Here is a 12,060-nt window from a genome sequence, read left to right as displayed (position 1 = left end):
AAGGACTCTGGAGATCACCCTAACGGATGCAGGCCCCCATCACTCCAAGCATGTGGCATCTACCTTGAGCCCCATATTCTCAACAGAACCCAAAGGAGACCACTTGGTTTCTCTATGACAGCCTAAGAGCCTTTGGTGCTTGGCAGTTGCCGAGGGGCCTGCCACTATCCAGCTTCAAATCAGAATTTTGTTTGTGTTTCCCAGAGTTCTGCAGGGAGTGGGAGTCGGGGGGCGGAGGGGTCCCCTCTGAAGGATTTGCAATGGAAGAGGAGCGACAGCAGGGGGCCTGAGTAGACATCGATGCTGAACACAGTTATTTTGATTTTGCAGTTACAGGATGGATGATAAGAGGGACCAGAGAAGCAACGGCAACGGCTCTAATTGACGGATATGCTTCCAGGAGTCGATTCGGATCCATCAGTTCCCTGCAGCAAGAGGCCTGCAGCCTGCAGGCACCAGAGTTTATTGCCTTGTATAGCAAAGGCAAACTTCAGCAGCAAAGCCAAGGTGAAGCCTTGGCTAGGACAGGCCGGGCCACAGGATGTGCACAAGCAAGTGGGAGTGTGCAGTCACACAGGCAGGCCCAGACGCTCACACGCTCAGAAACATGCATGCCCAGATAAGCTTGCCTAGATACACACGGGTATGTGTGTGTGTGTGTGTGTGTGTGTGTGTGTGTGTGTGTGTACACGTGTGGGTAAGCACACGTGCTCAGCTAAGGCCACACGCTCAGATCAACACAATAGAGCAGGCTTACACTGAGATGATCTCATGTAGGCGAAGTCGCACACTTGTTGTGCCAGCATCAGACCTAGAGCCTCATTCTCTGACAGGGATGCCGGGATGGGCTGATGATAGGGTCAGATACTTGGGGGTGCCTCTGTTGCTGTGGCTCTGGGTCACAGTGGACTGTAGCCCTGCACTGGGCTCGTGAAGGAATGGGGGCGCAAGCTTGTAGCTCCTGCCCTCACAGCTTCTCTCTGGGTTGTTCTTGTCCCCAGACACTGCCATTCCCTGTTGGGGGTTGGTCTGGGGCTGTGGATTCTGATGCTTATTCCTGGCCGCTGCTGCGCAGAGGAACAGATTCACACACATACACCTGTCCTTGTTGTGCAAACCTTGCTCTGCCTATTTGAAGTTGATTGGTTAATATTTTTTTAAAAAATGCTGAAGCTTGGAATTTGGCAGGAGAGAGAGGGAGAAGAGGAGTTTGAGGTTCAAAGGCTTCCGGTGTGGTGGGGTGTGGTGGGGTGTGGTGGGGTGTGGTGGGGTGGACCTTGAGTTAGGGAGAGAGGAGACAGGTATGGTAGAAGAAGGAAGAAGAGGCCCCCATGGGTTAGCGTGGAGAGAAGCACATGACCCGATCAGCGCGGGATCTAGCCCAGACAGGAATGATTAAAACAGATGGCCTGGAATAGGGCCTGGGAAGTGACAAGGCTGGTTTAGAGGCTTACTGTCTGCCCAGCGCCAGGTAAAATGAGGCCATTACAAAATACAAAAGGTGTCGGTGTCTTTAGTGATTATGATAGTGGGTTAGATAATACCACCATAATAATTATAGGCTAATTTAATAATTTAATAATAAACATTACTAGATATTTTTATATTTCCTACAACAATCCCCCTTTGTGGTGACTGTGACTGAACTGTCTTCTTCTCTTGCTCCCGGTCTCCTGGGCTCAGTACCCTCTACAGCCTATCTTGAGTTCGGGCCCTCATATGTACACTGTCCCTAAACAGGAAGTACTCCACAAACCGGACCCCATTTCCAGCAGCACGCTCCTGGAGAGCTGAGTCCTCCCACAGTCCTGGGCTCATCTGGTTGTCTCTCTGGACAGCTCAGGTACCACACACTGAGACTCTATCTCCTCTTTGTCTGGGTCTACCTTAGTCTTCCCTGCCCCTGCCACCTTTCTCTGCTATACCCAGATGTCCTGATGTCTGTTGCCCCAGGTTCATCTCCCAACACACTCCACATGGGTTGGCCTTGTTAAGGAGGTGAGGCTGGTTGGAGCTGGGACCCCAGCATGAGGGCCAGTACCTTTTACACAACACAGAGACTAATGGATAGGGTGCTGGGCCAAGTACACTAGTGGGTAGGGTGCTGGGCCAAGTACACTAGTGGGTAGGGTGCTGGGCCAAGTACACTAGTGGGTAGGGTGCTGGGCCAAGTACACTAGTGGGTAGGGTGCTGGGCCAAGTACACTAGTGGGTAGGGTGCTGGGCCAAGTACACTAGTGGGTAGGGTGCTGAGCCAAGTACACTAGTGGGTAGGGTGCTGGGCCATTCTGTTTCCCATTCTGTGTTTTGGGAGCCCTCACATTTTGTCTTGCTCAGCTCTGGAATTGTAGGATCAAGAGAAAGGGGGTCCTAACTCTGTGGATGTGTGGGGACAGTCCCATGCCTTGTCACTGCTGTTTTGCAGCTGCTGCTTGCTGTGTATGACCAAGATGCCTAGACAGCCCCCAGCAGCTTCTGGCAGTGGGGCTTACTGGATATTAGGCCTGTGGCCAGGATATGAGGATTGTGAGATGCCAGAGCCACTGTCTTTGGCCAAAGGCGCAGGCTTTCTGACTCTGAGGCACACCCTGGCAGGTGTCTACGATTCCTCCTTTCTCACCTTTCCACAGCCATCAGCTGTGGAGTGGGAGCTCTCGGTGGCAGTACGGGGACACCAGCCTGGGTCAGGGAACAGAAAAATAAGAGGATCTCTGTGTGCTCCAACAGAGGAGAGTAACCTCCTAGAGAGAGCTGAGGCAAGTGGGAGACCTGTCCCCTCCGGCCTGGATTATTTGACAGGTCAGATGTGAGCTGTCTGTGTGTACTCTCCAGCAGTGGGACCTACGTATGCTGAGCCCTCTCTCCCCAGCCTGTGGCAAGGCCACCCTCTCTGAAATCACTTTCAGCTCCTCCAGCCCTCTCTCCTCTGTGACCACCCTGGCTCCTCTTGCTCCTTGTCCTCCCTTCCGCTGGGGCAGGGAAGTCAATGGCTCTGCCTGCTGCCAGCACCTGTTTCAGGCCCTGGTTGGCAGGCACAGTGCCCAGTCTCTGTACTCTTGTTCTGCCCTCGGGCCACCTTTTCAAGGGTGGTCAGGGTTTCCCCACACTCAGGGGGAGCCAGCATCTTCTTGCCGTGTTCACGGTCTGAACTTGGCTGTGGCAGGGAACTTGGAAGCATCTGTTGGTCACTTTAGAAAGGTCTTGTCTGGGCACAGTTTTCAGAAGGACACTTAAACCATCTGTCCTGTTCCACTGGAGTCACCGAGGAAGCCTGGCTTTCCTCTGTATGGCTGAATCAATGCTGCTTTATTTTCTTTCCTTTTTGGGGTGGGGTGGGGGGTGGCGGTCAATATGCCCCTAGAGCCTGGATTTTTTTTTTAATTTTATTTATTTTTTATTTTTTGGTTTCTCAAGACAGGGTCTCTCTGTGTAGTTTTGGCTGTCCTGGACTTGCTCTGCAGGCCAGACTGGCCTCGAACTCACAGCGATCTGCCTGGGGCTGTGCCTTCCAAGTGCTGGGATTAAAGGCATGCGCCACCACACCCAGCGAGCCTGGATTCTTTACGCTTAGAGTGTCAGTGCTAATTGGCCTCTATAAATTTTTCCTTTTAAAATTTGTGTGTGCATATGTGTATGCGTGTGTGTGTGTACGTACGTGCATGTGTGCATGTGTGTGTGTGTGTGTGTGTGTGTGTGTACAATGTTGGGTGTCTTCCTCAATTGTTCTCCATCTTATATTTGGAGATAGGATATTTCCTTGGACCTGAAGCTCACCCTTTGGCTAGACTGGTTGGCCAATAAGCCCTGGGATCCACCTATTTCTGTCTTCCCTCACCACCCCCACCTCCCCTGTCCTGGCATTGCAGGCGTGTGTGCACTGTGTCCCTCTTCTCAGACCTGAAGATCTGAATTCAGGTCCCTGTGCTTGACAAACAAGCAGCTACATATGCAGCCGTCTCCCTCCCCTGGGCCTGTGCTTTTTGAAACATGTATTATTCTGTAAACATCTAAAAAAAACAATCCTCTGAACTCTGGAGAGATGGCTCAGTGGTTGGGAGCACTGACTATACTTCCAGAGGACCCTAGTTCAATTCCCAGCACCCACATGGCAGCTCACAACTGTCTGTAACTTGAAAATCTGACACCCGTAGACATCCAATGCACATAAAATAAAAATAAATAAATTTTTAAAAAAAGTTTGTACTGATCTTGCAAAGGACCCAAGTTCAGTTCCCAGCACCTACTTTGGTCAGCTCACTACTGCCTGAAACTCCAGCTTTGGAGTTTCCAAAACTCTCCTCTGGCCTTTGAGGGCATCTGCACATGTGTACACGTACCTCCACACAGACGCACATTCATACAAGTGATTTTTTTTTTAATTAAGAAAGATTTTTTTTATTTTAGGTGTTTTGAGTGCTTTGTCTCCATTTGTGTGTATGTACCACATGCATATGGTGCCCAGAGGCCAGAAGATGCCATCAGATCCCCTGGAACTGAAGTTATAGACAGCTACGAGCCTCCATGTGGGTGCTGGGGTTGAACCTGGGTCCTCTGGAAGAGCAGGCAGTGCTCTTAACCACTGAGCCATTTCTCCAGCCCTGTATTGTAGTTTTTATCCCATTCTTAGTGCCAGGAGTGTTTGTTGGTCCCCTTTGCCTGTGGTTTCCCCTGTCTTGGTTCTTTCCCACTTCAGGATGGCATTTCTCAGAGCTAGATGGTGCCCACGCTTCATACTAGCCAGCACTGGGCAGGCTGTGCTCATGCCCTCCCCAGTGTGTGCCTCCTCCTGCACTGGGCAGGCTGTGCTCATGCCCTCCCCAGTGTGTGCCTCCTCCTGCACTGGGCAGGCTGTGCTCATGCCCTCCCCAGTGTGTGCCTCCTCCTGCACTGGGCAGGCTGTGCTCATGCCCTCCCCAGTGTGTGCCTCCTCCTGCACTGGGCAGGCTGTGCTCATGCGCTCCCCAGTGTGTGCCTCCTCCTGCACTGGGCAGGCTGTGCTCATGCCCTCACTCAGTGTGTTTCTTGGGGGAGGCACAGGGCCCAGCTGTGTGTCCCTCTCCTGTGTTAGCCCACATACCTTTTTGTTTTTCCTGTTTTCTTTCTTTCTTGAGCTTTTGTTTTCCATTTTGAACTCTTGATTCATGGAGGACATTGTATCTGTAAATCCATTAATTTTTTAACAACTGCATTGTTACTAAAAGTTACTGAATTCCATAAAGTACACCAAGTAGCCTGCATTCAAATGAAAGAAGTTTGGTACAGATATTTTAAAATATGTAACAAGTTTGTATCTCTGTGCTTGTATGCTTTACTTTTAAAATGGTTGCTTGGGCTGAGGATATGGCTCAGTTGGTAAAACCGTGTAAGCCTGAAGACCTGAGTTCGAGTCCCCAGCATCTATGTAGAAATACCATCGTGAGCTTATTCTCAGGTTGCCAGGAAGACGGTGGACATTCAGATGGAGCATGCTTACCAAAGCAGCCTATAATCTTTCAAAACAGGAAACGTGTTTTGCTGGGAGGAACTGGCAAGGGAAAACTCCCTCGTTACTACAAAATATTGGTCTAGGCTTCAAGATGCCTAAGGAGGCCATCTTGGGCACCTGCATAGAGAAGAAATGCCCCTTCACTGGTAATGTCTCCATCCAAGGTCCAAGGACCGTTGTCATCGGCAGGAACTATCTCCATTATATCCAGAAGTACAATCGCTTTGAGAAGCACCCCAAGAACACATCTGTGCACCTGTCCCCCTGTGTCCGGGATGTACAGATTGGCGACATTGTCACCGTGGCAGAGTGCAGGCCCCTGAGCAAGACCATTTGATTCAATGTGCTCAAGGTCACCAAGGCTACTGGCACCAAGAAATCATTTCAGAAGTTCTGAGGGGGCTCTGGCCTGCTCCTCAGAACAAATAAAGTTATTTTCCAACTTTTAACAAAAGAAAAATATGGCCAAAGGTGCAAGGCAGCATGGGCGGAGCCTAAGGATCTGAGCCCCGCCTACCCATTCTTGGAAGCCTGCCTTCCCACCCGGAGCATCTAAAATATGGTGGTGCTCAGAATTTTTAACTTTTTAGGTACTTTATTAGCTTAAAAAATAAGTCTCCGGTCTTAGAAATCAGGTGCTGGAAGCCGAGTCCAGGACAGCCAAGGTGACACAGAGAAAACAAACAAACACACAAAAAAAACCAAAAGGAAAATATACCATCGTGGTGTCCATGCCTGTAACCGCAGCACTGGGGAGACAGGGACAGGCAGGTCCTTGGGGCTCGCTGGCCACCAAGCCTAACCTAATTGTCAAGTTCTAGGACAGTGAGAGACCCTGTCACAGCAGAGATGAATAGTGTCCCTGAGAATAACACCTAAGGCTGTTCTCCAGCCTGTACACATACCTTATACACGTGCACCCAAGCACACAAGAGTCCACACGTAAGAGGCGGTTGCTTTACACGTGGTTTTGCAGTTTGAACGTATGAAACATGAGTACGACCCTCTCCAGCTCCAGGCATCACCTGCTTTTAACAGTGCTCCTCTGCTGTGCTTGCAGACAGGAGCCTGGCATGACTGTCTCCTGAGAGGCTTCGCCCAGCAGCCGATGGAAACAAATGCAGAGACCCACAGCCAAACAGTAGGCAGAGGCTGGGGAGTCTTGTGGAAGAGTGGGGGGCAAGGATTGAGGGAGCCAGAGGGGTCAAGAAGACAAAGGGGAAATGGAGGTAGGGACTGGGAGAAGAAGAGGGAGGGGAACTGCAATCAGGATGCAAATGTGAAATAAACAAATAAATAACAACACACAATTTGTACTTCTTAAATGGAAGAGAAACTTGGGACCTATGACTTGGACACACCTGTCTGGTACTGAGCCGACAGGCCTCTTTAGGCTGCCAGATAACCCAACTGGCAATCCACCCCATAGTTACTGTACGCAGAGCCTGCCAATCAACCTGAATTCATGTCAACAATCTGGCCAACAGGGAAGAAGCATCTGACAAAATCTTCCAAGTTCCCTTCTGGTCTCATTGCCAGAAACCTAGTTATGTCACCTCGTAAGACCAAGTTCAGTGAGGAGCTCAGCCACACTGTCTGTGAGGAAAAGGCTTTAAACCTTTCTGGAAGGTTCCCGTTTGTTTGTTTGTTTGTTTTTTATAGACAGGGTTTCTCTGTGTAGCCCTGGTTGTCCTGGGCTTGCTTTGTAGATCAGGCCGGCCTCAAACTCACAGAAACCTGCCTGCCTTGCCTGAAGGTGTGCACTGCCTGGAAGGTTCCTTTTTAAGGACTGACACAAGGCTTGTGGCTGGGGACAAGACAGTTGAGATAGGAAGAGGGAAGAGGCCTGCAGCAGTCACTCAGGACTCGGGACTTGGTGTGAATCCCTGCACCTCTGTCCATCCCATCCTCTAGCTTAAAGCCATGTAAAGAGCACTTACCGAGAGGCTGGGAGGAGCAGAGGCCAGATGCTCTTGCTTTCTTTCTCTCAAAGACCACACTTCCTCCTGTAGCGTGCTCCTGACCTATGGCTTTGGGAGACACTGTAGACTCACGTAGATAAACTCCCTCCTGTCCCCCAAACTCATCTCGCAACCCCAGCTCCTCCTGCCTCTTCTCCTCGTGTGGAAGCTGTCTGCGTCCTCCTTCCTGCTTCCTTCTGTGCTCTTGCCAAGCAGCAAGGGCTCACAGCTGGGTTCCCTGGTCTAGCAGAGTTCCTTGGGACAGGGACCACACTCCATCGGCATGGACCTCAGTTTCCCATGAATCACAAGGAGCAGCCATGTTCACTCATGTAGGGCACAAAGTGGTTAGCGGATCAGCCTGAGCAGGTCTGGACATGGCACCTCACGGCACTAGTGGCTCTTCTATGTACACTGTGGCACCACCCCCCTCCATGGATGCCACAGCCAGGTGGAAGTTTCTAGATCTCAGGGAGGAGGAGAAAAACCACGTCTTGCTCATACTGTGCTTGAGGTTGGATTCTTGGAAGCACAGTCCCAGGGAGCACCTTGTAGAATATGGCTCTGGCCCAGGAGACTAGAGAGTCCTGGCCCTGCAGGGTAAGTGAGATTTAGTGTCTACGGGGTGAGTGTGTGTCTGTGTGTACTTGATGTAGGGCCTGTGTGGGTGCACTGTGGGACTTGAGCAGAGGCTGCTGAGGTGCTGAGGAAACAGCTTTAACAAGAAAGCGAGACCCTGACTCTCACTAGGAGGGAGCACTGTTAGGTGCTCTGTGACCGTCACTGGAGATCTCATATTCACCCAGGCCCCGCCTATCACCTTGTTGGTCTGTGAAGGACAGTACATTCAGACTCTCGGGGACCAGTTGGCATAGTGGCGGTCTCAGGACATGGAGACAGTATCATCTGTGAGGCTGAGAGAAAGTGAGGACTCACATTAGAGAAGAGACCTTAGGGGGCTCCTTCCTCCCCAACAGAACCCCGTGCAGATGCCATGACAGAGGCAGGGGCTTGGGAGACTATAGTCGGAGAAGGGTCCCTGTGCCTAGAACCAACAGGACCGCATGCAGATAGGCAGTGGTGTCAAGAACAGCGAGGGAGGCCGAGAACAGTTACAGAAAGGTGTGGCCATGTCCTCAGGGCCTTTTGCTGGACACTCATCCTACCTTTCAGTGACCTGCAGATCCTGACCCCTTTCCAGGGCCAGAGTGGAGGGGAGCCTCATAGGGAATCTCAGAAGTAGGGCCTGGCACACATACCCTCTGACCTATGTGTGGCACCCCGCCCAGGCCTCTGTGCCCATGGGCGTTTCTGAATTACTCGGATGTACCTTTCTGTGTGATGGGGAAGGTACTGAAACAGGACAGTGATGGGCGTCAGGCTAAGGCCATGGGCCTCCCTTCAACGCTGCCAGTCTCCCCACTTAACTGAGCATTACCCTGTACCGCTTTCTTTTATTCATTCATTCATTCATTCACTCACTCATTCATTCATTCACTTTACATCCTGAGTGTGGTCCCCTCCTTCCTCTCCTTTTGGTCCCACCCTCCCTCCCTCTCACCCCTTACCCCCCTCCCCTACTCCTCAGAAAAGGGGAGCCCTCTCCCACCAGCCCACTCAAGTGTATCAAGCTGCATCGGGACTGAGCACAAAGCTCCACTGTTAAAAGCATGCGTTGCTCTTACAGAAGTCTCAAGCTCAATTCCCAGTTCGGTGCTGGGCAGCCTGTAACTCCAGCTCCAGAAAACACTGTCCTGCTCTCTGAGCATGCCTAGTCCTCCCAACGCCTTCCTGACCTCCTGGCCCCAGTCTTCAGGGTCCCCTCTGCTCTCTGCTCATGTCCATATCAAAGACTTGGCCCCTGCAGCTCAGGCCAGCAGGTCTGGTGACACTGGGGTCCCTTCTTTCCTCTCCTTCCTGGTACTGCCCTGGGTGTGAGGGCATCGTCAGTGACAGGTTCTATAGTAACCCTGACAGCAGGAGAGCCAGGCCGGACCCCAGTAATGACAGGGTTCTCAGAAGAATTTGGAGGGTGCTACCAGGGAGAAATGTTCCTGCCCCAATGACCTACACCTGACCTGGATGACTACCCCCAGCTGGCCAGCTGTTTCCTGTCTTTGCCATAGAACTAAGCGCCCTCTCTTGGTGAAGGGAATAATGTATCCTTCCCTCTCCCCACAGTGATCCTTTGAGGAGGTGAGGCAGCAGAGGCCGGCAGGGTAGGAAATCTCAGGGTACTATGGGGGAACTTCCTGCTGGAGGGAGTAGCTGTAGTGGGCTCTGCCCCACACCTGCCTTGGGGACACCGGCCCCCCCCCCCAACCCTATCCAGGACATCCTGGTTCTAAGAGCTGTCAGAAGCAATGGGCCTGGTGCCACCCCAGGGAGCCCACCTCCCACTCTCATAACTATTGTTAATTAAGACTGTCTCCATTATAGGGCTAATTAACAATTAGCATAAACATAATTAGCCAGCACTGACATTTAACTCATTACATTGTTTAAATAATTTTCAGAAATTGCCCCGAGCTTTATTCTGTCAGCTTGCAATAATGGCAGCACTTTGTCATGTAAATTAAATGACATTTGTGTTGTTTCTGTCCCACACTGTGGGAGATAGTCAACCAGCAGACACACCGCCTCCCTTCACCACTGGCAGGCCTCTGCCGCCCAGAAAGCCCTCTTTCCAGGCACAAGGGGCTGGGGGAAGAGCTAGCCTGCCCTAACCTCTGGGCCCTACAGCACCCAACCCAATGGGTAGTGTTGGCACCGAGCCCAGAGACATGGGGAGACCACTGGGTGTCCTGAGAAAGTGGACGTGAAGCCTGGGGCCCAGAAAATTGCCTTTGAGGCTTAGTTTCCAAAAAAGCTGTAGATACCATGAGCAAAAGAAAACCCAAATCTAAATCTCTCTGTGTATTGCCCATCTTCCACGACACAGGGAAGTAACTTCCGGCCAGCAGGAGTGTTTACCCTGCTAAGTAGGTGTGTGAAGGCTTAGCCTTGGCTCCTCATGATCCTGGACTCCGCTGATGCCCAGACAAATGGTTGTCCTTCTGAGGCCTGAGGACCTGGCTGGAGAGGGCAGAGCTAACAGGAGCATCTCCCCTTGTCTCCCCCTGGACCTGCCTCCTGCCCCTGCCAGTGCCCACCCAGGATGAGTATCCCCAACTGGTCAGCTATTTCCTGTCTTTGGAATGGGACTAAGCTTGCTCTCTTATCAGGGACTTGGAACTCAGAGCCAACTCGGGACTGGCAAGTGACAGTTATGCACGGGACCCTGGGGCGAAGGGCACATGGTGTCACTGCAGCCTTCTTTGGAGCCTGGTCAGCACAAGACCATGATGATCAGGAAGGGTACTCAGCCCTGGCTCTGAGCAGGCCCCCTCCCAACCTGGCTGCCTCCCCTTGCCCTGGCCTCAGCACAGCACCCAGTTGCTCGGTCTTAGGGTTCTTGGCTGTTCTTAGAGGGAGGCTGGCCCACTGCCTAGTCAGTAGTAGGCACAAAGTCATCCAGGATGTGGTCACTATCCTTGGGCCTCAATGACTTCAGCTCAATTCAGCCTTCAAGCCACTTTCTGCTCCTCCTCCCTGACTGACCCTGATGTCCAATCTCTGAGTCCCACAGGTGCCACCCCACATATTTGGGGGTGACACCCTACACATTCGGGGGCCGTGGCAGCTGAGGACCAAACTCAGGTCTGCAGCGCCTCTCTCACGAGCTCATAGGCTGCCAGGCTCCCGCTGACGCTGACAGGATGGATGTTCCTGTCCCCCCCATCTGCTCAGTCCCTAATTCCTCCCTCTGCCTTTGTTCTCTTGTAATGCAGTGGACGGCCTTTGGTACAGGGCTCACTGCTGACCTCCTTGGAGGGCCCAGGCCTAACTTCTGGGTCCTACACACCCTGAGGATGCACTTGCATAGCTCTTCAGGGTGCTGCTTGCCAACCTCCCACCTAGCACTTACATGATAGTCACTCCAAACCGGGCCGGGCTGAACTCACCCAACAGCTTGGCTTTTGGTCTCTGCTATCTGAGAGATGTTTCCCCTCCACCTGAGCGAGGTGGGCTCCCTAAGGGACAAGCAGCAGGTACTTTTTCCTTCCAAAGTCAAGTGCCAGTGAGGTCCTGGGATCCCCCCTGGAGAACAGAGCTCTGGAAGACAGTCCAGGACCAGTCCTGCTCTTCCTACTTGGGAGCACCTCTGAGATGTCCCCAGATGAGCAGGAACAGCGAACTCCCCAGGCTCTGCTTCCGAGGCAGACAGTGGCCTGCAGTGCCCGATGGCTAAATCAAATGGCCCCAAGAGTTGTTGGGGACCGGTTCTGGCTGTTAAGTGCTTGTCGGCGACCACAGGCTTCTCACGACTCTATAAAATCCCTGAGAATTATAGGAGTGCAGGGTCACATAATTCATCGCACAGTAGATTTAACCTGGCGGCCAGTAATTCATATTTGTGGCGATAATATTGTTTTCCACTTTCTGAGAGTTATCGCCGTGTCTCCCTTCCAGGTCACTATGGATATCAAAAATCAATTTGGAAAGATGGATACTGTCAGAGACGAAAGCATGAAGGCGGAGGCCTCCCCCCTCTTGGCCGCTGCTGCGCCCGCC

The 12,060-nt window shown here is 52.0% G+C and overlaps 1 pseudogene across 1 annotated transcript; it reads left to right on the top strand.

The window, feature by feature from the left end:
- The first annotated feature begins 2,450 nt into the window (after window positions 1-2,450).
- Window positions 2,451-5,924, top strand: LOC311606519 (small ribosomal subunit protein uS17-like; annotated as a pseudogene). The gene is made up of 2 exons: window positions 2,451-2,663; window positions 5,432-5,924. The product of its transcript is annotated as a small ribosomal subunit protein uS17-like (transcript).
- The last annotated feature ends 6,136 nt before the right edge of the window (window positions 5,925-12,060 follow it).

Source organism: Acomys minous (assembly GCF_964271855.1).
Source record: "Acomys minous genome assembly, chromosome: 10".
In the NCBI taxonomy this organism is placed as follows: domain Eukaryota; kingdom Metazoa; phylum Chordata; class Mammalia; order Rodentia; family Muridae; genus Acomys; species Acomys minous.
The sequence above is the reverse complement of the archived record's forward strand: the minus strand, read 5'-3'. Positions and strand labels throughout refer to the sequence as shown.